The 26,088-nt window shown below is 47.6% G+C and overlaps 1 long non-coding RNA gene across 2 annotated transcripts; it reads left to right on the top strand.

The window, feature by feature from the left end:
- The first annotated feature begins 4,588 nt into the window (after window positions 1-4,588).
- LOC123649706 lies at window positions 4,589-25,779 on the top strand. Of its 2 annotated transcripts, none has more exons than XR_006739123.1 (3): window positions 4,589-4,678; window positions 6,786-6,926; window positions 25,232-25,779. It is a non-coding gene; the product is annotated as an uncharacterized LOC123649706 (long non-coding RNA). The 2 variants fall into 2 exon arrangements; XR_006739124.1 differs by lacking the exons at window positions 4,589-4,678; window positions 25,232-25,779 and adding exons at window positions 5,819-5,860; window positions 6,273-6,427 and having other exon boundaries at window positions 6,786-6,816.
- The last annotated feature ends 309 nt before the right edge of the window (window positions 25,780-26,088 follow it).

Here is a 26,088-nt window from a genome sequence, read left to right as displayed (position 1 = left end):
GGTAAAAGCCATCTCAGAGAAAATAGGTTCAGAAGAAGAGACAAAATATGATTTAAACATGGAGCAGGAGATCTTTGTAGACCTTGGTCTAGCAGGAAAATAGAAATAAGGTCATCTCAGCATCGGGAAGCTGCTCCAGGCAGAGGTCAGTGTCTTTGAAGAGAACTCTGCAGTCTGGAGCCAAAGAGAAAGCTGTTATTTCTTCAGGCCAGAACAATACAGGAGGGGCTCTTATCTGTACTGGAAATGGAGGCCAGGGGGAACTAGGAAGCAAACTAAAGGTATCTGTAAGGTGTCGGTGTGTATGCTCACCTGCGCCACTCCCACAAGCTGTGCTCATACTTGTCTGCCTGAGTGCCATGATGTCCACGTGTCCACAGCAGGGTGAAGTGGAGCAGCCGTGGCATGCAAATGCTGCACTGCAGACACATGGGAGCAGAATGCTGCAAAGGCTGCACTGCAGACACGTGGGAGCAGAATGCTGCAAACGCTGCACTGCAGACACGTGGGAGCAGAATGCTGCAAACGCTGCACTGCAGACACGTGGGAGCAGAATGCTGCAAACGCTGCACTGCAGACACATGGGAGCAGAATGCTGCAAAGGCCCTCACAGATACCCTCCCTGACCCCAGGGGTGCACATCTTCAAGAGGACATCTGCAAGCCTTTGACAGAGGCATTAGAGTAGTATCCAAGCAGTGGTAGATGGTAGTGGAGATTTGGTTTGGGGGCTCTCCTAGGCTGCATCCTGCTATAGCCACTTATTGTCCCCTGGGTGCATTGCATGGTTCTGGTGTAGTTTCACATGGGCATGCAAAGGATGGAGAGGATATGGTCTCTGCTTGCAAGGAAATTTACAACAAAGGAGAAATTCTGTAACAAGTACCGGAGACTGCTCTTGACTTCAATCCCCTTCTTCCTGGATCACGAGAGAGCTACAGTATCTATTGATTTTTTTCCCAGGACCATGGTTGATAGAACCCAGAAGGTTCATGGCATCCATTTTGCATTTCTCTTCATGCTCTATTCCATCCAGAACGACTTCCTGGCAGAGCTGCTATTCCAGGCTTTGCAGGTGGGCCAAATGGGGATATTTGAGAGTCCAGCTGGCACTATGAGTGTGACTAGAGAGAGACTGTGATTACAGCAACTGAGAGGCAGTCTTGCTCACTTTGACTGGTTGCCTTTGCAGAGATTTTCACGTTAGAAGTTAGGCAAAGTAGCCTGTCGTTTTATCTTTCTTTGTAGCAGTCACTTTTTCTATGAAAGTGTTAAACGCAGCTGCTGGGTATGAGATCAGTTAGGCTCAAGGCAAATGAGGATGTGAATGGCTATGGAAGCCATGACCCATAGCACTGAATCTTTCCAGATTTCTCTGGGCACACAAGAGCTTTGATGTTGAGAAACACAGAAATAACTGGCTTCTTCACAGATTCAACATACTGTCTCAGTCTCCAGGCAGTAGTTGACTGAGCACTGGAGGGATCTGATCAAGGTCCCCTAAGTTTTTCCTCCCTGGCTGGGAGTGACGGAGGCATTTATTCCAGCTTGGCCATTGAGGAGAGGCAGACGGCTGAGGCAGTGGCCTCCAGCATCTCTCCTCGGTTTATTACCTTTTATAGCAGGTATTGTGTGCTGGTGAAATGAGTATGTTGCAGTGCGGGAATCTCCTAGAGGAGGAGGACCTGTGAGCCACCTCGCTGTGTCCCTGTCCTCTAGGGAGATTGGCAAGTCTGACCCATAGGAGGCTCTTAATACGTGTGTGCTGAGTGAAGAAATAAGAGAATGTGACTCATCCTTTTTCTCACTGATGGGAGCACGTCACTGTTTCTGGAGATGACACAGGGATCTCCCGGGACAGGAAAAGTGCCCAGTTGGATACTCTTGCTTTTCCATTTTGTTCCTTCATATGCAGGGAGTGGCAGAGAGTAAGTCCCGCCAGTTAACAGAGAGCTTCATGTATACGGTGTGCATGGTTTTCTTAGGCAATATGCTGCTAGCATTCTTACCTTCCATGTAAACCCAAAGCCACATGCCTTCTTTCCCTAACAACACAGTGAAATATTTCTTTTAGGGTCAATACTGACTCCCTGGCTAACAGATTTGGATATTTCAAGTCCTTACTTAACTGTTTGCTATGTTTAATATTGTTGAATATGTGTTCCTTTTTTCTGCTTGAAGTAATTTTAAGAAGTTAATCAAAGAGTAATGCATAAAATTTATGCAATCAGGGAGATTTGACACCTTAAAATATTGTGTACCAATCTCTGACCATCATATAATCCTCTAATTATTTAGGTATTCTTTATTTTCTTCCCAGCAACACTGTATGATTTCCAGTGTAGAGATCTTGCACCTCTCTTACTAGATATATTCCTTGGTATTTTTTGGTTTGGGCACTATTTTAAATGCTCTTTTCAAAAGTTTATTTTCTAATTGTTTATTGTCAGTATATAGAATGCAATTGAGTTTGGGTGGCAGTTTATTTAATTGTGATAAAATATACCTAACAGAAAATTTACCATTTTAACCATTTTTAGGAGTATAGTTCAGTGACATTAAGTACATTCACACTATTGTACAACCACTATTGATTTTTCGTATTAACTGTATTGAGATATAACTTATGTGTGTTTAAAATTCACCAATTTTAGGTGTACACTTCAAGAAGTTTTGATACATATGTCCACATCTAGAACATTTCCAATGCCCCTGAAGGGTCACATATTTCCCTTTACATGTGAAGAAATACAGGCCCTAAAAGTTAAGCAAATTGCCTAAGGAAATGTTGGTAGGGAGGTGCAGTGTCTTGTCTGGAGCGAAGCTTCCATCTTCTGATTCTTAAGCATTATTCTTTGCATGTCTTCACCATCCATGATGAAATACCCCAAAGAAAATAATCACGGCCAGCAGGAGAGAAACGCCCCCCCCTCTTTATTCCTTACAGAAACATCAGTAACCATGGGTACCTCATTATCACTAAAGTGCTGCCCAGCAACCATGGGTCCCTCGTCCCCTGTAGAGGACTACACAAAGTCCTCTAAAGGAACTTGGCATGGCGTATGTCCAATGTGCCCAAGAACACCTTTGAGGGGTCCCTGCAAAGAGCTGGTAAGGTAAGGATATCTCAGACATCTTTCTGGCTCCAGCCAAGGTAGGACACCTCCATCTACATAGCTGGTTGGGCGCCTACCCAGCAAAATTTCCTGTGAGCAGAGCATGACTTGGTCCAGTTCATTCACAGCTCCCGGTCTGGTTCTCATGTCCCTCGCGTGACCCATAACTTCACTCCCACAACCACTGGTCAGGCTTACATCCTCTCTCCACACCCACTCCTCCTCTTCCTTTCTCTGCCAGAGATTGTCATTCTCTTTATTATTTCTACCCTCTAACCTTCCCTTCTTCCTGAGTACCCTCTCTCCTCTAGGTTTTTGCAGACAATATGCTGGGCACATTTGAAGTTCCTCCAAGTCAAGATTCTGAACAAGGAGTTGGCCAGTGGACGATGCCAGATGGTGGCAGATATAACCATCTTATATCTGAAGAGAATGGTGAGGAGCTCTTGCCTCTATGCTGGGGGAAAGGAAAGAAAGGACCCCGGGTCTGAGCCCAGGAGTTCTCTTTTAGTGGGTGATGACATTTGGACCCAATTAGGACCTGGGATATAAGCACCTCAAGTCTCTAAACAGTGTGATCAAGCCCATATCTTGCACCCTGAGTGCACCTCAAGAAATGTGACCTAGGCAGAATGGAAGACCCAGTAATGGAGGGAAGGGGTAAGCAACGGAGCTGAGATGGACAATGGGAAGGATCTGTGCTATTGGCTTCAGCACCTGACCAGATCCTCAGACTGCGTCCACCACTTCCTTCTGGGATACCATAGGCAGTCACCTTTGTTATTGTGACTCAACTAGTTGTCCCACTCAATTTTCTAACCTATTTAAATCCACTCACCAGTGTGCTGGCCCACCTCCACACTGAATGTTCATGCGATCAACCTGTCTATCCATCCACATAGTTTTGTAGTTCCTTTCCTGATGCTGGCTTAATCTGCCATCTTATTTTCTTGGTTAACTACTACCTAGGAGGTATCCTCCTTCCAGTTAACCTGCCTTCCCTTGGCACAGTTGTCTTGTGACCTAGACCTCTGACCTCCCAGAGACTTTCAAAAGTTTCTTCCACCACTTCCATCCCCCTCCTGATGGTTCACTCGCAGCTACAGGGGACACTCTGTGCTTTGGAACCGCCAGTCCCCACCCACCCTCACCCCAACACACAAGCCAGAGATATTGCAGGCTGAGAACTTGTCCCTTCTTGTCTTCTCGTCCCCTTGCACACTCAAGGAAGCTCTTGCCCTCCAGCACCGGGAAGGTGAATGTTGGATGGGTGGGGTAGAGGTGAGTGAGCTCCTGCCTTCTTGAGAGAAGAGAATCACTTATTGATGAAAGCTGATTCTCAGAAGCCTGGGGACTCATCTTGGGGATGAACCTGGAACAGCTAGTCCTTCTCTTTCCAGAGCCCAGAGGGAGAACTGGAGGACGCATGTACATCACTCCTCCTCGCTCTAGGGTAGCACAGCATAGAAATCATCATCCATATACTGTCCTCTGACATCAAGGCCGACAGAATGCCCCCAAGGAACCTCCTGCTGGCACTGGAGCAACTCAGTCTGTGCCCAGGTCTGGACCCTGTGATGGGAGAGTTTGTGTGAGAAGGGGATGGGGCAGCAGGAGAGGGGTCACTGTACGGAGTCTTGATTCTCCTAATTCTTCTCATGGGACAGCTCCACTTGGGCCCCCACAGGGGTGTGTTGGGGAGGAGGCTGACAATCCAGGATCCGTGTGGGCTGATGGGAACTGAGGAGGAGTTCCTGGGCACCAGGCATGGCTCAGAAGAAAGAGTATTAGGGTATGAGAGAATGGGGCTGGGGAGAAACCCGAGGAACAGAGATGAGAGATGAGTGAGAAGGCGGAACAGAAAGCCCCATTCCACAGAGGTGGGAGGGGCAAAGGCGGCAGTGAGGGGACATTGCTTAGGGAACACTGGGGCTGTGGATCGGATGAGAGGCTTGGAAGAACAATTGTATAGCAGGAGCAGGTAGGGAATCACCACACAATCTTCGTCCTCCATGTTGTCCCTGTGGCACCTTGTGACAGCAGTGGTTCTCTGACCCATTCCACTCCTGTCCCTCAATCAAAGACAAATCAAGTCATGGGGCAATCACAGTCCCTGCCCTTTGTTGACCACTTGGAGCTGGGGCCAAAGAGAGGCTGGGGAGTCAGCCGGCCTTCTGGGCAGCAGGTTCCAAAGGACAAGGCTCAAATGTTGGGGTACAAGACAAGCCCAGAGGACACAGCAACAGAGGCTGGAAATATGACTCCTGATCTAATCATGACAAATGCTCTCACGTCGAGCTCAGACAGCACATGTCTTTGGTCCTTCAAGTGTTCCTGAAAGAGGGTGTGTGTGCAGGTCGTGGCAGCCCCTGGCTTTGTGTGCTGTGCTCACATCGACATGGGCTTTACCCTCCCAGCACTCCTTCCCAGAGGCAGCCAGGTCAGGACTGCAGTCCCCTTCCATAGCTGCAGAAACTGGAATTCAGGTCAATGACGTACCTTGCTCCAGGTTACCCGGACTCTTTGCAGGCAAAGCTAGGGTCAGAAGCCAGGCCTCATGGCCCCTAATCAGTAAGGCCTCCTACACTACAGCATGGCTGGAAGGCTCCCGTCCCTAGGACGGGGGTATCATTCCTGCTGTCTTCCTCCGAGCCATAGAGAACTACTGGCATGGCATGTGGGCCCGTATCCTGAGCCTGCTGAGGAAGACCAACGAGGAGAAGGACATGCTGTTGCTGTGTCAGGGTGAGGGTCAGGATTCTGGGGAAAGCTCTGTGGGAATCAGGGAGGGTGCAAAGAAGGGCAGGAAAAGACGGGGTCTCTGAATGTGGATCAGGGAAGGGGTGGGAGGTGGCTGGGAGCAGGCCAGGGTATCTGCAGATGGTGTGCTCCATTGCCTGGTTTGGGCCAGGACCCACCTTGATTGGGATGCCGGCAGTGTTGGCAGCCTCACCCGTTCCCTTGCCCCTCTGGGTGGACCAGGTGCCATCACGGGGAGGATAGCTGGGGAGATGGTGACTGGGCAGTGTTGCCAGCACAGGGCCCCAGGGGCCCTCTTGGGGTCAGGAGGGGGGACTGTGTGCACATGTCTGTGTGTCTGTTTCCTCTGTGGGGAGGGAAGGGTGACGGAAGCTCCAACGCCCTGCTCCCCTCACAGTGCTCCATGGACTGGCCACCAGTGCCCAGGCCGTCCTGGACGATGCCTCTCTGCAGGAGGGAGCGATGACCAGAGCGTTCATCAAAGTGGCCACCAAGGCTGATAAAACCCTCCAGGTTTTCTTCTGCCATCAGCCCCTGGCCAGCAAAAGCCAGGTGGGAGCGGGAGGTAGCTGGCGTTGGGTAGATGGGCTGAACGGCAGAGGCTGGAGCCCAAGGTGGCGAGGGGCAATGTCTATCCACTTGCTTGTGAAAGGCTCACTCACCAGACTCTTCCAGAGCGGGGGCGGGGGGGTAGGGTTCGCTCTTCAGCCACCTCTTCGTGTCTTCGTGTTGACCAGAAAAGAGGACAATCAGAAAACACTGCGCTGTCCATTCACTTACTGGGTAATGATGGTGTTCTGTCATTTGCATTTGCTGGGCACCCTCTGCCTGCCAGGCACTGTGCCAGGCCCTGGGGATACCAAGATGAAGGACAAACTCAGGCAAAATCATTGCATCTCTTTGGACACAGGTGGCAGAGAAAGCTCTGGAGACCACTGGCCACCTCTTCTGTCCCCTGCAACACTCAGAACTTGAGAGGCTGTTGCACTCGTGAACCGGATGGTCAATGACTTTGACGTTCACACCAGTGAGGCCGCTCTGCATCTGCAAGGTGATTGGGGGGTGAGAAGGAAGCGTGTCTAGTTTGTGCATTCAGTATTTATTGAGTAGATCATGCTGAAGCGTGTTTGTAAATAAGCGTTCACTGGCACTCAGCCACGTCCATGCATTCACACACAGTTTGCGTGTTGTCCAAGGCTGCCTCTGAGCTACGGCAGCAGAGCAGCGGCTGCCACGGAAACCCTATGGCTGGCAGAGCCTAAAGCATTTCCTATCTGGCCTTTTACACAGAACGTTTGCTGAGCCTGAGTGAGTGCAGCCCACGTTTATTGAGTAGCTGCTCTCAAAACGGCTGGGGAAGTGGAGATGGATAAGTCACTGTTCTTGTCTCAGAGCTTCTTTCTAGCTATGGGGAAGGGGCCACTAGAAGAAGCGGAGAAACTGTGATTAGTTCTGCCTGCAGGGATTTAAGGAAGCTTCAGATGTCAGAAGCGGTGATGTTTGAATGGCACCTTGAAGCATGGAGCAGACAGCATAGACCAATAATAAGCAAGGAGGTTGAATCAGTAGTAAAAAGTCCCCCAGGGAAGAAAAGCCCAGGACCTGATGGCTTCACTGCCAAATTCTACCAAACATTTAAAGAACTAATAAGAACACTGCTCAAACTCTTCCCCAAAATGAATACAATTGAGGAAACTCCTTTTACAAGGCCAGCATTGCCATTATGCCCAAACCAGACAAGGACACTACGAGAAAATCCAATTATATGCCAATATCCCTGATGAACATACATGCAAAAATTCTGAGCAAGACGCAGCCAGCCAAATTCAACAGCACATTAAAATCATCATTCACCATGATCAACAGGGATGTTCTACACACACAGATTCATGAATATGACAGAGCACGTTAAGAGAATGAAGGAAAAGAGCCATGTGATTATCTTGAGTGATGCAGAAAAATTATCTGACAAAATTCAACATCCTTTCACGATAAAAACTCTCAACAATTAGGTACAGAGGGAATGTGCCAGAACACACTAAGAGCACACGTGACAGGGCAAAGCTGACATCACACTCAGTGGACAGATGGTGGAAGCTTTCTCTCCTTTGGCATCACAGCCTTATGCACAGGAGCCAAGGCACGGAATCCATCCACGTTCCATCCACAATGAATGGGTGATGACAACGGGGCACACACACAGTGGGACACTATTCAGCCTTTCACCAGAAGGACATCCTGTCACTGTGACAACATGGATAGCCCTGGAGGGCATTCTGTTAAGTGAAAGAAACCAGGCAGAGGAAGACAGAGTTTCTGATTATCCCAAACTTTCATCCCTCTACCTTTTACCTTCAGCTCCCACTGCCAAGTGAAAATTCCTGTCCTGTTTCCTACCTCTAAATCCCAAGGGAAAAGTCAGAGCACCGGTCAGCCTACAGACTGTGTGGTCGGGCACCCAGCCTAACCCAATCAGCTGGGCCTTGCGCTTGCTGCTCCCCCTGCCTGGAGACTGATGGGTCCTCCATGTTTAGGACTCAGCTCACCTCCTCAGAGAAGCCTGCCCCTCTATCTGGCCACCGACACAGTGTTCCAACACCCCCCCCACACACACACACACCCCAGCTTTCTGTAACTCTCTTAGCACATTACCCTGTATTTAATTTCTTTCATTCTTAGCACTGTCCGAATCCATTTTATTTCTTGGTCTCCTCCAGGAACACAAACTACATAAAGGGAGGAACCCCTTGTTTGTCTTGTTCTTCCCTGGCCCCAGGACTCAGCACTAGGAGTTGCAGCTCCTTGCAGGCATTCAAGATAACACTCTGATGAATGAATGACTAGCCAGTCAGATATGGGCCTGTCAGCAGACGGCTCTATTCTCAGGAAGGGTGGGTAGAGGGGGTCTCATGACTTGAATAACTAGTCCAAGGGACCATTCTTTAATGATTTCAGATTGTTTTCATATAACCTCATGACTACACTATTGGTCAGTATTTTTCTTAGCTTTATTTTATACGTGAAGAAACAGATTCAGAAAAAGTTCAGTGACTTGCCCAAGGTCACTCGATAGGTGAATGAACCCAGAAATGGAAGCATATCGGCCAGACCCTGAAGGCTTTGAGCTTCATACTGCATCACTCTTCCTCCCACCAGGGCAAGTAGGATGAAAAAGACAGACTTGGTCACCACACTCTAGAAGGACAACATGAAACAATACAAAATAAAAGTCATTATTCTTTCGCTTCCCTGGGGGTGGTCATTAGGGATCTCATTATTCCAGAAGCTGCACCAGCTACATCACAGTTCAAGAAATGTTTAGGGCAACCTGAGGATAATGGATTCACTAAGCCCCACCAAGGACACGTGGTGGAACTTTCTCAGACCTCCTCGTGGTGGGTATCGGAGGACAACCATGAGCTCCCACGCAAGTTCTCCTCAGAATGTCCCCCCACGGCTAAGGCGCACACCAGCACAGCGAGTCTCATGCCCATTAAACCAGGTAAGATTTGTGAAAGGACTTCAGGTACATGCGAGTTCTCAAACTGCTCAATTTCTTCAGTCCTCCATTATCACTTGTCACATACTGAGTATGAACTGTTGTTATGGAATGAATTGTGTCTCCCCAAATTCATGTGTTGAAGGCCTAACCCCCAGTGTGACTCTATGTGGAGATAAGGCTTTTAAGGAGGCAATTAAAGTTAAATGGGGTCCTAGGTGTGCCGTCATCATCCAACAGAATTGGTGGCTTTATAAGGAGGGAGAGAGAGACCTCGGTCCACCATGGGAGGACGCAGATAGAAGGCGGCCGTCTGCAAGCCAGAAAGAGGCCTGGCCAGGAACCACATCTGCCCCCACACTGATCTCAGACTTCTCAGCCTCCCGGGCTGTGAGAAAATAAATCAGCCACCTTGTCTGTGGTATTTTGTCATCGCAGCCCTAGCCCTAGCAGACAGAGGCAGCTGTCTCCTAGGTACTATAATACTGCTGTGCTCCTAAAATGCTGAACTTCACATCTGGAAAACACCACAGCCCCAAGAGAACAGCTTTTCTGCGCCTGCTGGCAGCCCAAAGCCACATCATACTGCAGGGCTGCCAGGATCCGCCAGCTGGGGGACAGCCTGGCCCATAACACCCAGGTTCTCACCTTCGTCTCTCCTGGCTCCCCTCCCATCTGCATCCTCTGGGCTGTCACACTGTGTGGGACCCAACCAGCTATTTATTACTATTTATGTCCGCTCCTATGACACTTCCACCAGCAACCTGCTCAACTGCATTCATCCCGGTCTCTTTACAGGACCCTGCTCCGCCCTGATGCCCAGGTCTACGGGGCAGTAGAACTGCAGAGCCCTTGACAGGATGGGTGTAGGGTCAGGTGCCAAGATTGGGATCCCCGCTGTGTCCTTGCTGAGGTTCGTACCTCTAAGCCTCAGTTGCCGCACCTGTAAAATGGACATGGTAATAGTGCTCACCAAGGTCTTGTGGAGAAGTGTGCAGAAGACGGAGGATAGAGCCCAGGAAAGCGTTGTACAGACGGCCAGGAAAGATCAGTTTTGAGAGCGCTGGGCCGAGCCGAGCCTGTTGAGAACCTGACAGGCAATATCTGTTAAAAATCCCAGGGGCCATGACAGTTTAACTGAAGGTGGCGGGTTCCTTCGTCTGGCCTTCCTCCTCTCGCCTGTCAATCAGACACTGGCTCCGCCCCTGCAGTTCCTGACCGTTTTCCCAGGCTGATTGGCCCCGCCCCTTTCAAATGAGGTCCCACAGGAGCACAGTGGCCCTGGCCTACAAGGATGTCCCCACCCCCCGCCGTGGAGCATGTGCACTCTGGGTCGCGTGTGTGCCCGGGGCATGTGAAACTATGGGGTCTTGCTTGTGGCACCACTGCACTTGCTTCGGACATCGCAGCCTCGGGGCTGGGGTACCTTTGGAGCTGGTGACTTGTCCCTAGTGTAGATCAGGAGCCTGCAAGGCCTAGAGACCTGGGGCATGGCAACCCTGCTTCTCACTGTGAACTGAAATAAAAGCTTAAGGCTCCCCCTCACCGGCTGAGTGGACCCCCTCTTGGCCAAGGGATATCCTAAAACTAAATTGTCTGCCATGAGGAGAGAGGTCAGACATGCCTCATCGTGCCCTCCTCCCTTCTTGGAGACATCCTCTGTAACCCATTAACAGGCCTAAGGGTACCCCAGACAAAGCTGCAGGTCCTCAATTTACACAACAAATGTATGTCTGGTGGCTTGTCTCTGATTGACAGAGCTCCTTAGCTGCAAACATTCCAAGCCTTTTGACAAAGCTTCATGTCTTTAACCAATTAAGAGTCAAAGAACCTTTAAACCCACCTAGAACGTGTAAGTCCCCTCCCCCTTGAAAATGGCCCATCTTTTTGGGCCAAACCAATGTACGTCTCCCATGTATTGATTTATGACTTTACCTGCAACCCCTGTCTCCCTGAAATGTATAAAACCAAACTGTGAGCAACCACAGCGAGTCCACTTGCTCAAGGCTTCTTGGGCGTGGCTCCAGGCCCTAACTTCTTTTCCGTGGACATCACAAGATGTGTGATTCTGGCACATTATCAAACCTCCAGCGCCTCTGTGTCTTCCTGTAGTGTGGGGAGCTCATACCTACTTTGTGCTGAGGGGAAGATTCAAGAGGACACAGGTCACGGCCTGATTAAGAGGTGTCTAGATGTAGTGACACCCCAGTGAATGGAGGCTGCTGTTACTTTGCTGAGCTCCCATTGTGTTCACAGTGTACAAACTGCGATAAATGGAAGGGACACATGACATTATTCCTTTTTTATATGAGCAAGGTCTAGTAAAAACCATACAGAACTGCAGCGTGTTTACTAAGTGTGGCTTTCAAAGGCTGGGACTCAGAATTTCCAGGCTGCGTAACAGCCACCGTCCAAACATCGAGCCAAGAGTGGCGTAATTCCCCAGTAGGAGTTGGTTATATCCCACCAAGCTGAGCAATCTTCCTAAAAACCTCCTGCAAACACCTAGCTGGTCCCCACATTCCTCGCTCCACCTGTAGCAGGCAGGCTCAAATCCCCTCTGACCTGCTTAACAAACAAAAGCTGACTTGACAGACACCAGAGCTCCCACCTACTCACTCCCCATACTCTACCCCAGAGGGAGTGTGTCTCTGTGCCTCATGAATCTGATCAGGACACTTCTCTGGTTAAAAACAAACAAAATACTTTAATGGGTTTTTTTCTGCTCTTGGGATAAAAAGCAGACTTAGCCTGGCCCAGCAGATCCTGTCTGGTCCACCCTGCCCTTTCCTCTTTCTCCCCACACACCAGAAGCACCAAGGAGAGCATTTAAATCTCCAAAAATGGGCCACATCCTCCAAGGTTATACCTTGCATTCTGCAAGATTTTCCCTGGAACTCCCTTCCCCACTGCTTGTTTTTTACAACTCCATTCAGTTGTCCCTTTGTCTGGGGAGTCTTATTGTACCCGCTACTTGGGTTAGGGTCTTGGACTCTCTGTCATCTGGAACCTGGATACTTATGGGTTGTCCCAGCTCATTCATGAGCTATGAGACAACAGAAGCACTGTCACCCTCATCTCTGGGTCCTCTGTGCCCGGCACAGGAATGGCCACAGTTGAGTGAATGAACCATGTGAAGACCCAGACAGTACATGAAGGCTAACACCAGCCATGTTCAAACAAAGGGACTGTTCTAAAGCAGCTTCAATGTCCTGTGTTTTAAAAGGCCATCGACGTCATTGTAAAAAGCAAAGCATAGTTCATTCTAGCAATAGCTTGTAGTACAGCGTGACATGCAGAACTGTAAAGCCAGAGGTGACTGGTTTGTGACGTTACCACCGTTAACACCAGCAAGAAAGGGACCGTGTAGGGCCAGGCGCGGTGGCTCACACCTGTAATCCTAGCACTCTGGGAGGCCAAGGCGGGAGGATTGCTTGAGCTCAGGAGTTCAAGACCAGCCTGAACAAGAGTGAGACCCCGTCTCTACTAAAAATAGAAAGAAATTATATGGACAGCTAAAATATATATATAGAAAAATATTAGCCAGGCATGGTGGCGCATGCCTGTAGTCCCAGCTACTCGGGAGGCTGAGGCAGGAGGATTGCTTGAGCCCAGGAGTTTGAGGTTGCTGTGAGCTAGGCTGATGCCACAGCACTCACTCTAGCCCAGGCAAGAGAGTGAGACTCTGTCTCAAAAAAAAAAAAAAAAAAAAAAGGACCATGTGGACTGGAGCCGCTGGTCTCAGCAGTGCTATAGAACTCTGCCTGGCAATGCATAGACTGTGAAGGTCTAGGGTCACGTGTTTTGACAGAAAAAAAACAGCTTTAAAGCATTGACTCATGACTGTGGGATCGTATGTATTATGCTTGCCATTTCTTAACCTGCGGAATACAAAGCCAAACCAAGAGCCACATCCAGACAATGTTGGGACTGAACTGACTTTTCTTCCCTATTACTTTGTTCTCTTAGAGTTAAGACATGTAAACTTTAGAAAAATTGTTGATCAAGAACAAATGAGGTCCCAGACATTTTTGGGTAAATGCTTCATGTCCCTTTAATAGGTTGCCAAATATGTGGACTAAGGAAAACTCAGGATATGAACAAGTGCTGCTTCCGCTGAAGACCTCTCTATTCCAGAGAGGAAATACTTGCTTCACTACAATTCTTAATAGCCTCTCTACAGATTTCTCACCTCACCAGATTATTTCTGCTTTCATTTCCTCCTTACATCTTTCTTGTATCCTTATCCTCACTCAGGGCCAGCTACATCATTTGAGAGGCCCTGTACAAAAATTATTAAGAATTTCAAGACAGCCACAGAAGAGCATTAAACCAAGTGTGGGCCCTTCTAAACGCAGGGTACCAAGTGACTCCGTACGTTGCCTGCCCGTGAAGCTGGCTCTGCCTCCAATCATTTCATGCATTCACTGAAAGAATTCTGGATGCCAGGGTCGTCACTCCGCACTGGGGCTCCAGCAGGAATGAGACATGGCCATCCTCTCTAATAATAATAACAAATGTGGTGATGATATGGCCATGAGGACAAAACCAGCAAATGCTACTGAGCACTTACGTGCCAGGTGCGGCACCAGGTGCTGTCTGTGAATCACCTCCATCATTCCTCGCATGGTCACACAGATGTGGACACTGGCTCGGAGATGCTAAGTGACCTGCTTGATGTTAAGAGCGACTTGGCAGGGGAGTTGGGTCTTAAACCCAAGTCCATGTCTCTTGTGAGGTTTTGGCTGTTTGTAAGTTTGTACCCCTTCTTGCCCTTGCTCAAATGATTTCCCCCACTCTGGCGATCTGGGCCTTCCTGGAGAATTGTGGCTGTTTTCCTTCAAGGCTGCTCACCCTCTTTTATAGCCTCTGAAAGCCCCTTCCCAGCCTCCTTCATGAGGCCACAGCTCCCTTTGCTCTCCTCCTGGACAGTGAGTGCTGCTGCAGAGGACATTTGGCTTGGTTGACACTCATGTGCTGCAGCCACTACCCAGGGCCCCACGCTTTGCCTTTCTCCAAATTCTGGACACCTTATAAGCAGTGGCTGTATCAGCTTGAGTTGAGAGAGCAGCTACCGCCTCACCCAGACCATTCTCTCCACCCCAGGGCTCTCTTCTCAAGCCATGCTCAAGCGTCGTGAACACTTTTCTGTCCACCTTCGGGGAGAGGTGCTCCCAGCGAGTGCATGCTCCCAGAGCTCTGCCGCCTGGTCCCTGGGACATCCCCCTGCTCTTTCTTGCATACATCCTTTGCCACATAAGCAAACTGCACACTTTCAGCTGTTTCTAACGTATGTGTCTCTGAGAGGACATATTTACATTTTTACTGCAAAATCCATGTTTACATAGTGGGATAAAACATTCCATGGTGAGAGAGAGAGAGATGCTTTACAAAAGACTTCCTGGAACATTTTTATGTTAGAAACAGCTTAAAATGTGCAGGTTGTTTGGGTAGCAACAGATGTAAGTTTCACATAACACCTAGCCAGCAGCTCCTGCTGGAAATACCTAACCAGAGGGAAGCTGTCTCTAGGAGTTGAGAGAAAGAAAGCTCCTTTCATTGAAGGACAGTATGCAGTTAGGAATGTTCACACTTAGTGGCATGGTGATTTTTCTTCTTTCACGCTTCTGCCAAATGAAAAAAGAGAAGAAAAGTAAGAGGAAACCAGAGAGGAGACACTTTTCTGTCCTTCCAGTGGTGCCTTCTCATGCTAAGGAAGGAGACTGGGTGCAAAGACGCTCTGAGCAATGGCAGGACCTGGCTAGGAGGGGCTTCTGATGCATGTTGCTCTGAATCCTCAGCAATGTCACCCATTCCTTGATGAAACTTAATGTCATAATAAAATATAGGGTAAATTAGAAAGGGGCTGTGACAATACTTCCTCTACAGATATGGCCTCATTACTCCTTCCTCAGGTGCAACCCCACGTCCCTGGTTTTACGTGAGGACTCTGTGCTGCTCAGACCCTGGGTTGGTCCACCCCAATAAGAAGTATGTAAAAACCCTCAGGTTAGGCCAAAAATACTCTTTATGCTCTTATTGTCTGCACTTTCTTCTGTCTGACTGCCCATGTTCTGACTTGCTGCCTGTCCTGCGGGCCCCTCGATCTCTGTTGGGCATATCTGGGTCTCTGAGTGCAAAGGGGCAGGTTCTGCTCTAGTCAATGGCAAAAATAGCCCAGAAATGCGTTGGAAGACATTGGAGCTGATTTCTTAAACATCCTCGTCAATGATCATTTGTGCCATTAATATGTGCTATATTTAGCTGTTTAATTTAATATATAGTTAAATAAAAGGGAAGAATGGAAAATCTATAGTCAGGTTCTTATATCTGTAAGCCTTGTGATCACAGCACACTACTGGGTGATGTTAAGAGGTCAAAGTGCAGCCTTTTGAGTAATTCCTCACATGTCTAATGTTTGGAGATGTCGGTGACATGGCTCCTACTTCCCATCCAAGCCACTCACTCCGCGTATCCTCTTGAGCCAATGCTTTCCTTCTGTTCTCCATGTCTTCAGTTTTCCCTCTTTCCTACCTTGTTTACTCACAGTTCAGGCTTCCTAAAATCCCACTTTTACCCCCATTACTCCTCATCAACATCAGCTTATGCTCTTTCCTATCTAAGGGGTCAAGCTGAACCCTCCAGGCTGTGGCCGGGCCTCGCTGCGTTGTGTGTCCAGATCAATCACCTCTGTCTCCACTATGGGAACTGAGCCCTCAAGAGCTTCGAGAAACCTCGTGAGATCAGCAGGCCTGCTGGTTGTTCTTAGGCATCTACGGGCTCCAAGTCTCCTTTACAAAGATTTGAATAATGCCCAGGAGGTTGAGTGACTTGTTTGGTTGAGCTGGGAAAAGAGTGAAAGGACCAGAGAGTCCCTCAGAAGGAAGCTCGATGCTCACGTGTTCACAGTTGCTCAAGTGGCATGGTCTCCTACAGACTTTTTCCCCAAGTCAGCACCTCTAGCATAGGTCCCCAGCAGGTGGCACGAGTCCTGCTTATCCTGACATCCCCTCAAAGAGTTACGAATACCCCGAGGGTGCCAGCCTTCCTCACCAGATCCAGTGAAGCCCTTTGGGCCACTGCTGTGGTCTGGCCAGTTGTCATTACATAGCATAACCCGTAAATGCCATCAAGCCTGCCTTCCTGCCTTGTGCCCCTTTGTGGCACCAGTGTCTGTCCCCACCTCTGCAGATTCAGATCTGACAGGTCTGGCTCAGGCTCTTCTGGGAGCGCCTCCCTGGCCACATTAGCACACACTACTTACTCCTGGCTCCAAATTCCTATAGCAGATCAGTCTGTCTCATGGGTCACTGTGCTAGGGTACAGCTCTGTTGACAAAGGAAAGGGCTTGGACTGAAGTTAGAATGACCTGGATTCAGAGTCAGCCTCTAGCACTTACTAGCTGTGTGACTACGACATGTGGTGTAACCTCTGTCTTCTCACCTGTGACCGGTGGATAATCCTGACACCTCTAATGAAAAGGTAATTGTTGTAAGCCTCAAAATGGGATAATCTATGCAAAGCAACCAGCAAGTGAATGGGCTCAGTAGCTATTTAAAGGACCAAAACAGTCTGAGTCAGTTACGCTGTGCCGATCTCAAGTTGCTTTGTGCATGCAAGCTTGTCTCTTTCTTGTGCGTGCAAAGTGCTAAGAAAATGCTTTTTAAATAAAATTAGGCCAAATGCTCCCCTCAATGTCACTTTCCCTGCCTTGCCACATAAGCACTTAACAAAACACAAGTATTAACACTCATTTACTATTAAAAAACATTTCCTTAATTACACACAAATGATTCTTTATGCAAGCTCCCAAGGTAAATGGGGAAAAGAATGTATTATTCTCATTTTTCTGGTGAAGAAACTGAGGCATCAATTAAACTTATGCCCCTCAAACGATCACATGAGGTGTGGCAAAGTGTCGGAGGAGCACAGATCTCCTTGTCCCCAGGCCATGTCTGATCATTTTAGCTATGCTGCCACTCTGATTAACTTCTTTGTCTGCCCATCAGCTCTGCCCACCATGATTCTTGAGATCTGGGCACTCCCAATGCAGGGCCGTCAGACCCTGTAGACCTGCTTGCTCTGCCCTGCCCTGGGTCAGGAATCCCATCATCTTGGTGGCAGCTCTATGACATTGGCCAAGCTGTGACCATCTTTGGGCAAGTTGCAGGGAGCAGAGAAGGAGAAGAAACGAAGGTGCCAAAGGACTGAGCCATAACCACACCCTAATGAAGCTGCTGAAGACACACAGCCCCTTTCCTTGGGGGCCTCCATTCTCTGATGCCACAGGCCCACCCTTCTCCCTTGTCTGCTATTCTTCCCCTTGCCTCCCTCCCCCCATCCCCATTTAGGGGACATTTAATGATTTCCCATCTTTTTTTTCCCTTGGCAATGACAAACAACATTGTGATGATTATCTTTATAATTAGATGTCTGTGCATGTTTTAAATTATTTTCTTAGCCACATTTTCCACCTGTGTTGTGTTCCATTCCCATATGGAATGGGGCATGGACCTGGGACAGGCATATTCAGCAGTCCTGGGGATGAAATCATGATGGGGACAAGCAGTGGGCATAGCAGGACTGAAACCAATAACCAGATGTGGCCAAATGGTCTATGTTGCCCATGGTGGGCAGTACAGAGCAAGATCCAGGTGCAGGAAAAATATCATTCCTTCACCCCTGACTCCCACACCAAGGCTGTAGGAACTTAGGGCATTGCAGAAAAATAGAACAGAAAGAGGAAGGAGGGTGTATGAGTTTTCTATTGTTGCTGTAACAAATTTTTGCTACAACTTCATGGCTTAAAATCACGAACATAGTGGCTTAAAACAACACAAATTTATTCTTTTATAGTTCTGGAAATCAGAGGTCTAAAATCAAATATTGACAGGACTGTGTTCTTTTTGAACTTTAGGAAAGAACCAGTTTTCTTGCCTTTCCTGGTTTCTAGAGGTCACATGCATTCGTTGGCTTGTAGCACATCACTGCAACTTCTGGTTGTATCCTTACATCTTCTCTAACTTTGATCTTCCTGTCTACCTTTCATACGGACTTACGTGGTTACATTGGGCCCACCTATATACTGTGGGATAACCTCTCCATCATGAGATCCTTAATCACATCTGCACAGTCCCTTTTGTTACATAAGGTAATATATTCATAGATTCTGGGGATTAGGACATGGGCACCTTTGGGGGACCCTTATTCAACCTACCATAGTCCACCTTATGGTCACCCAAAATTCATGTCCATCCCACACTCAAAATACATTCACCTCATCCCAACATCCTCCAAAGTTTCAACTCATTACAGCATCCACTCATAGTCCAAAATCTCATCTAAATATCATCAGCTCAAAGTCCCTAATCTTGTCATCTAAGCCAACTAAATCAAGTGTGAGTGAAATACTAAGTATGATCCATCTTGAGTCAAAATTCCTCTCCATCTGTGAATGAGAAAACGAGTTATCTCCTCCCAAAACATGATGGTGGAACAGTCATAGGCTACCAGTTGTAGACATGGCTGGGGGATCCACCGTTCACATGCCTAATCTCGTCAAAGAATCCTCTGTGTAATTGAAAACTGTTACTTTTCGTTCTTTCTGAGGCATAAGAAAAAGATTTTCTAGGCCACTCCTGGCTTTTCCTCCAGAGTGTGCTTTCCTGACAGTGAATCTCCTAATTGGCGTTTGCAATCTAGACAGGCTAAGAATTTCCCAAATAATCAAGTCCTGGTTCCTTTTTCTAAACAGTTCTTCCCTCGATTTTTCTCTTTTCTCTTGCACTTTACTATAAGACACAAGAAGAAACAAAGCCACATATTCAATACATTTTTGGAAATTCTCCTCAGCAAAATAGCCAAGTTCATTACCTACAAGCTGTGCTTACCACATAACCACAGGACACAATTCAGCCAAGCTTTGTGTCACTAGGTAATGGAAATCTCCTTCCTTCCAGTTTCCAATAAGATGTTCTCATTTCCTTCTGAGCCCTCACCAGCAGCACATGCAATACTTACCTCTCTACAAACGTTCTGTTCAGGATTTATGTATTCTCTAAGATGACATATGTTTCTTCTACCATGCTCCTCACTTCCTGCTGAACCCTTGTTGGCAGAGTCTTAGTACCCAAATATCTTCTAACAACTTCTTCAAGGAGAGCTAGCTTGTTTCTATCATGCTCCTCCAAATTCTTTCATCTTATGCCCATCGCTCAACTCCGAAGCCCCTTCCACATTTTTATATGTTGGTTACACAGCACCCCACTTCCAGGGTCCCAAAATCTGTATCGGTTTCCAATTACTGCTGTAATAAACTACCACAAACTCCATGGCGTAAGACAACACAAATGTATTCTCTGACAATTATGGAGTCCAGAAGTCCAAAATCAAGTTATTGACAGTGCTATGCTACTTCTGGAGGCTTTAGGGAAAAATCTGTTTCCAGTTTATAAAGCCCACCTGCAGAGGGGAACCCTGAATTTGATAAATTTTCCCCTCAAAGAGTTGAGTTTTAAATTGGAAGTCACTGGTACTTTGAATTGGCGGGTGTAATTTTCTCCTACTGAGTGAAAATAGAGGCTCAGCAGTCACGTTAAAATATAGATAAATGAAGGTTATACTACTATCTACCTAATTTCCTTTATTATTGTGACTTTTTAAAAAATCTGCTACATGCATACTGACAAATTGTCCTCCAGAAAGATTGTACTAGTTGGTGCTTTCTGCAATTGTCAGTGAGTACTCCTTTCTTTTAACACTTGCCAAAAATGTCCACTATTATTATTTTTTCTTTATTTTTAGCAACTTGATAGGAGAACATGGTATCTCATTGTTGTTATATTTGGCATTTATTGAATTACAAGTAAAATTAAATATTTCTCTCATAGGTATTTGAAAACTTTTTGAGTAGGATAGGTATTTCCTAATTACTCTGTCTTCTGTGTTTATATAAAACTTTGTACTTTGTACATGTCTGTTATTGTCAGAGATGGCTAATGTTTCTCCAAATTCCGTTACCTCCCTCTTTCTTGGCGGTAGGATAATGGCAGAGTGTATGGGTGCCCAGCTGTTCTTCTTTTCTTAGATATTCCTTGTGGGAAGATATGACCATGTGATTAAATTCTTTCCAGTGGATGTGAGTGGAAGGGTGCATGCCACTTTCAGGTCTGTCCCATGAAATCTCTTATGGAAGAGCAGCCACAGTGACATGGCAGCCATATTTTGAAGATGGCAGACTTTTTAGCATAGTGGAGGGCTACCTGTCCTGGACTATTGCATGGGCAAGATTTAGCATCTGCTTTGCCTCAGCCAACTGCAATTTACTGTACCATAATATACAGCTATAACACATTTAAATCTTTATGTATTTTAAATGAAGCTCTTCTCCTTTATTGAACTATGAACAGAGTCCTTGCTTTAGTCATCTCTGTAGCCTCATGACACAGAGTGCAATTCCAATAAACGTAATTGAATGAACAGATGAATAAATGAGTTGCAGGTTTGCTTGAAAAGACTCTTGCTGCTTCTCCTAGTTCAGTTCTCAGAGACATTGTTTGTTTCCATTACCAGGGGGGGAAAAGGAAACTATATATGTGAATTGTATGTTGACACTCAAGCCAATCCCAAGACATGTTTCCACTTACAAAATGTGACCTGCTTTCTTACCTGACAAGTCAGCGATCAGAAGGTGCTGATTTTACAGTCTCCCGACCTCTCAGGAGATGAGGAAGAACATCACTCTGGATGCTTGTTCATTGTGGCATGACCATTACCGCTGCAAACTGAGTTCATGTGAAACTTCAGGCCTCCTACCTGGAGGAGAACAATTTTCTATCCCATGCTGGAAGTTAAATGGGCCCAGTGAAATCCGAATTTAGCTTCACAAATCCTCTGCTTTGTCATAGTGGAGAACTTTCCCTAATGCAGGGTGTTCTCCTGTAGATAGCTTGGGGCCAGAAGATAGCCTGGGTAATCTTAGCCGCTCCTACTGCCCTACAGTGTTCACTGAACTGGGTTTTTTGTCTGGGAATAAAATGGACCAGAGCTGGGTTGGTTGCCATGGTGACTGTATCAGGAGCCTTTGGGCCCTCTATCATCCTCCGCTGACAGCTCCTGTGCGATGAACCCCCTGTGGGGTGTGGGTACCTCAATCCACAACCTTATGGAATCACCTTCCCAGGAAGATACAGTTCATTATGAAAACACAAGCCAGTTTGTAAGGGAAATGGGTTCCTTGTTACCCCTTCTGGGACATGGTTTTCCGGTCACATGAAGCTTGCCCAGATTATGATCTTAGGAACCCTCATAAATTAGCTCTTCAGCCAAAGTCCCTCTGGACCAGGGATCCAGCCTTTGACTGCCTCGTCTTCTTCAGCCAGGAGCAGTCAAGGCTTTCTGAGTCTGGGATTTGTTCTTTCTTAGTAGATTTGGAATTACAAGTCCAACCACACAGAGGCAAATTCCTTCCTCTTGGGCTCAAGGGCACTATAGCTTCAGCTGTCCCCTGGTGACAAATATGTCTTGCTTCCTTTGATCTTTCCCAAGGTTCAACTTGTGGCTCACCAAGGGCTTCCTGGAGGGGCCTCCAGGGGTCTTGGCTCAGCCTTCTCACGCTGATGAATGGGCCAGTGTAGTAACACCCTAAACGTTCCATCCACATCCACTCCTGCCCCTCCAGTTCATTCTCCACAGAAGCCATGGAGCCTCTGAAACATACATGCGATTATGTCACAGGCTGCACAGCTGCCGGGGGCCTTCCCTTGCTGTTGGGATAAGGACGTGGCTGGCAGGGCGCAGCGCCTTTTGCAGTGCTGTTGCACACTCTTCCTCTTGTTCTCTGCACTCCAGCCACGATGGCCTGCGGCTGAACTCTCCTCATGGGACTCACTTCTGCCACAGGGCCTTTGTGCAGGCTTCCCTCCCAACGGATTTCTCTTGCTTCTCCCTTTATCTGGTTTTCTCTTGGACATCTGTCAGATCTCTAAGTGTTCCTTCTCAGGATTGCCTATCATATGCTCTCATCGCATTTATGGATACGTCTTTCCTTCGCAGGACTCGCCTCTGCGGGTAATGACACACCGATGTGTGGTTATCTCCCTGATGCCCACCTCCCTTACTAGATTGTGAGGGCCACGAGAACAGGGTCTGGGTCTACCGAGTGAGTACACGAGTCTTCACAATCCCTGGCAAACACAGATTATTATACTCATTGTACAGATGAACAGATTTACGGCAAAAATCTCTCAATCTCTGTTGACTGCTGATTAAAGGTCACAAAAATTTCTCTGATGGTAAAGCTCAAGGATCAATAGTTGGTAATTGCTATTTCCGTTCTGTTCGTGAGATTCCAATGGCCAGAGCCCAGTAGGATGGTACGAAAGAGCCACCCAGTGGCAGCTGAAAATCAGTGTGGCTGGGACCAGGAAGGACCTGGACTTCCTAGGCTGGCGAGAGCCGCAGGTGCCGGCCTCTGCCCTAGTGCCCTTCAGGCTGTTTCTCTCTCAGGGAGGGGGAGGGCAGCAAGGCCGGCACCAGCGCTGACTGACTTTCCTGGACTGACTTTACCTTCAAAAGAGTAACGACAAGATTTATAGCTAGCTTCTTAACAGAAGCCACAGAATGTAAAAAATAATGAGATGACATCTTTAAAATGCCAAAAGAAAATAATCACCAATCTAGAATTCTAGATCTAGTGAAAATATCCTTCAAAAGGCATTTGCAGACCAACAAGAATTGAGAAACTTTGTTGCTAACAGACTGACATTAAAAGAAATACTAATCTGGGTGCCTGGAGTCCCACCTACTTGGGAGGCCAAGGCGGGAGGATTGCTTGAGCCCAGGAGTTTGAGGCTGCAATGAGCTATGATCAATGATCGAACCTGTGAATAGCCGCTGCACTCCAGCCTGGGCAACAGAGCAAGACTCTGTCTCCACAAAAAAAATTTAAAAATTAGCCAGGTGTGGCGGCACATACCTGTAGTCCCAGCTACTCGGGAGGCTGAGGCAGGAGGATTGCTTGAGCCCAGGCGTTTGAGGTTGCTGTGAGCTATGATGATGCCACTGCACTCTATCCTGGGCAACAGAGTAAAACTCTGTCTCAACAAAAAAAAAAAAAAAGGAAAGAAAAAGAAAGTAGTAACACAAAACTTAAGGCAGGGTAAGTGGAATTAAAAAGGTAACTGCAGTACTTGAGAAAGTGGAAAATGTACTAATTGATATTAGAGCCTAACAGATCATGTATGGTTAAATATAATCTCTAGAGAATATTTAAAATATAGACGTGAGAAAGAAATAATTTTTAAAACTGATCAATCCAAAAAGAGACAAGGAAGGAGAAAAAGGGAACATAGACCAGGTGGGCTAATAGGAAAAAAAAACAGTAGAGTTAAACTCAAATATATCTGTCTACCAGTCGTTACAAAAGACTACAAGGAAAAGGTAAGGGACATGGGGATTTAGGGTGCCACTGAGGTCTTACTGACGTGATGCCCTGGGATCCCAGCTGGCTCAGGATGGAAGGAAAGAGATGCTGGATGGACGGAGGGGAGACAGAGGAGGCAAAGGCTGGGGTCTCCAGGACGTTCAGAACTTTCCCAGAGGGAGCTGTCAAACGAGCATGGAGAGGCCAGAGTGGGGCACTTGAATGAGAGTTAGTGATGCGGGGGCAGAGAAGTTATGAGTCAGCAGTTATGGGTGATATCTTACCTCCGATCCGTGTGCCCTGCTTGGTACCCAGTAACCCTGGAAGGGAGAGTCCCAGTGAACGACCCCAGCCTGCGAGCGTGTGCAGTGAGAGAGAAGTGCCACGAGATGGCAGCATTGGCCCACAGTTCCGTGCACAGCGTCCCGCCATCTGCAAGGCTTACTGGGGCTGAAGGCGCTGGGGTGATTAGCACCCTGCATGAACGGAGCCTGTGCAAAATCTTCAGGCTCTTCCAGATTGTTTAATCGCCTGCAGGTCAGCAGACTCGGGTAAGGGAAGACAAGGGGAGCTTGCAGGCCTCCAGTCTTGGAAGATGGGGGTTTGTACGACCCCTTACTCCAAACCCCTTTTAACGGAGAACCTGAGTGGGCTCTTGAAAGCAAAAGGATATCAATTTGAATTTTGGCTCTGACGCTTACTAGCTGTGTGACTGTGAGCAAGGTACTAACCCCTCTGAACCCCCGTTTCCTCATAAGCAAAATGAGGCTGACAATAGTACCATATGGTGGATTCAATGAGACGGTTCCTGCAGCAGCGGCAGAGCCAGAGTGGGAGCTCAGCCTCCCCGGGACTCACTTTCTTTAACAGCAGTTGGTACTATTATTGGGCACCCACTCTGTGCCTCATAGAAGGCTATTAGTTTGATATTATCATGCCCTTTTACAGATGAGGAAACTGAGGCTTGACTTCCCAAGGACACATGAACAGCATCCACGCCCAGGTCTGTCTGGCTCCAGAGCCCAGTTCTGCCCCCCAAGGCAGGGGGCTCCCCTGTCAGGCCTCCCAGGCCAGCCCTTGGCATCACATCCTCCAGTTCCCTGGGGCCAGGGGCAAGTCCTTCTGTAGTAGCAGGATGGCTTCTGCCAGCACTCAGAACCTTTCAGGGCATTCCAAACCAACGAGGGACACGGTGCTTTTTCAGAGAAAAAGAGAGCTGTAAAATATCAACGCAGTGGAAAGTGCTTTGGATGTTTGGGCTTTTCCTTCCTTTCTTTTTCTTCCTGACTTCCTTCCCTTCTCCTTCTTCTTATCCTCCTCCTCTTCCTTTTTCTTCTTCATGTGTGCTTAGGGATAAAGATGCCTAATGGGTGTGTAGTACTTTACCATTTACAGATCTTTTCCCTGACATTCTCTGACAATGCTTGCCATGCAGGTGGTGGTTGTCAACTCGACTCTGTGGCAATGCCCCTGCACCCCGGCCCCATCCCAGATGCAGAGTTGGTGACCCTCAAGCCTACTCCATTCCTAAGCACTGATGGGACTCAGGACATGTTACCCCAAACTATGACTACAGGAGACCAGAACATGCCACCCCAAAACATGCCTCTTCAGCATAAGGAGTATTTTGAGCTGGTTATTTTGAGAAACTGCAGACACAAGAGAAGCTCTGACAAAACCAAAGGTTACCGTTTTGTAAGAGAAGTTTCTATCCATGGAAGAAATCTCCATTTGTCAGGGTGTCTCCATTTTTGCACCAGGAAGAGGATGGCACTGAATTATCAATGGAGAAGGCACTGACCTCAATCTGTGCAAACCTTCCCCTTGTCCACCTCCCCATAGCTGGCCTTCCCCACACCCTTCTTTCTTTGTTTCAGTTGAAGACTATTTAAGTCTGAACTCAAAGCCATGGTTTTTGGAGATTTACTCATTTCTCTGAGTGTCTCCCATGTATACATGAAGTACACATGTTATTAAACTTCTGTTTTTCTCTTGCTAGTCTGTCTTCTGTTACCATGGTCCATCCCAACTACAAACTCATGAAGGCTAGAAAAAATTGTTTTTCTTCCCCTACAGCACTTATCAAAAGGGGCCTATGTGGCCTGTCCAAGCAAGGGACAGGAGCCCAGCCAATCCTGGGGCCCACTCACTCCAGCCCCCACTCCCACCCCACCCTGGTCCCAGCCCCAGAGCCTGGCTGCTGCCAAGTCAGCCAGGTGCAAACACTTGTGCTCTATCTCGTCCCCTGTCTTGACCTCGTCTCGACCCTGTCTCCCTCTTCTCTGATAATCT

The sequence above is a fragment of the Lemur catta genome, chromosome 14, assembly GCF_020740605.2.
Source record: "Lemur catta isolate mLemCat1 chromosome 14, mLemCat1.pri, whole genome shotgun sequence".
NCBI lineage: Eukaryota > Metazoa > Chordata > Mammalia > Primates > Lemuridae > Lemur > Lemur catta.
The sequence above is the reverse complement of the archived record's forward strand: the minus strand, read 5'-3'. Positions and strand labels throughout refer to the sequence as shown.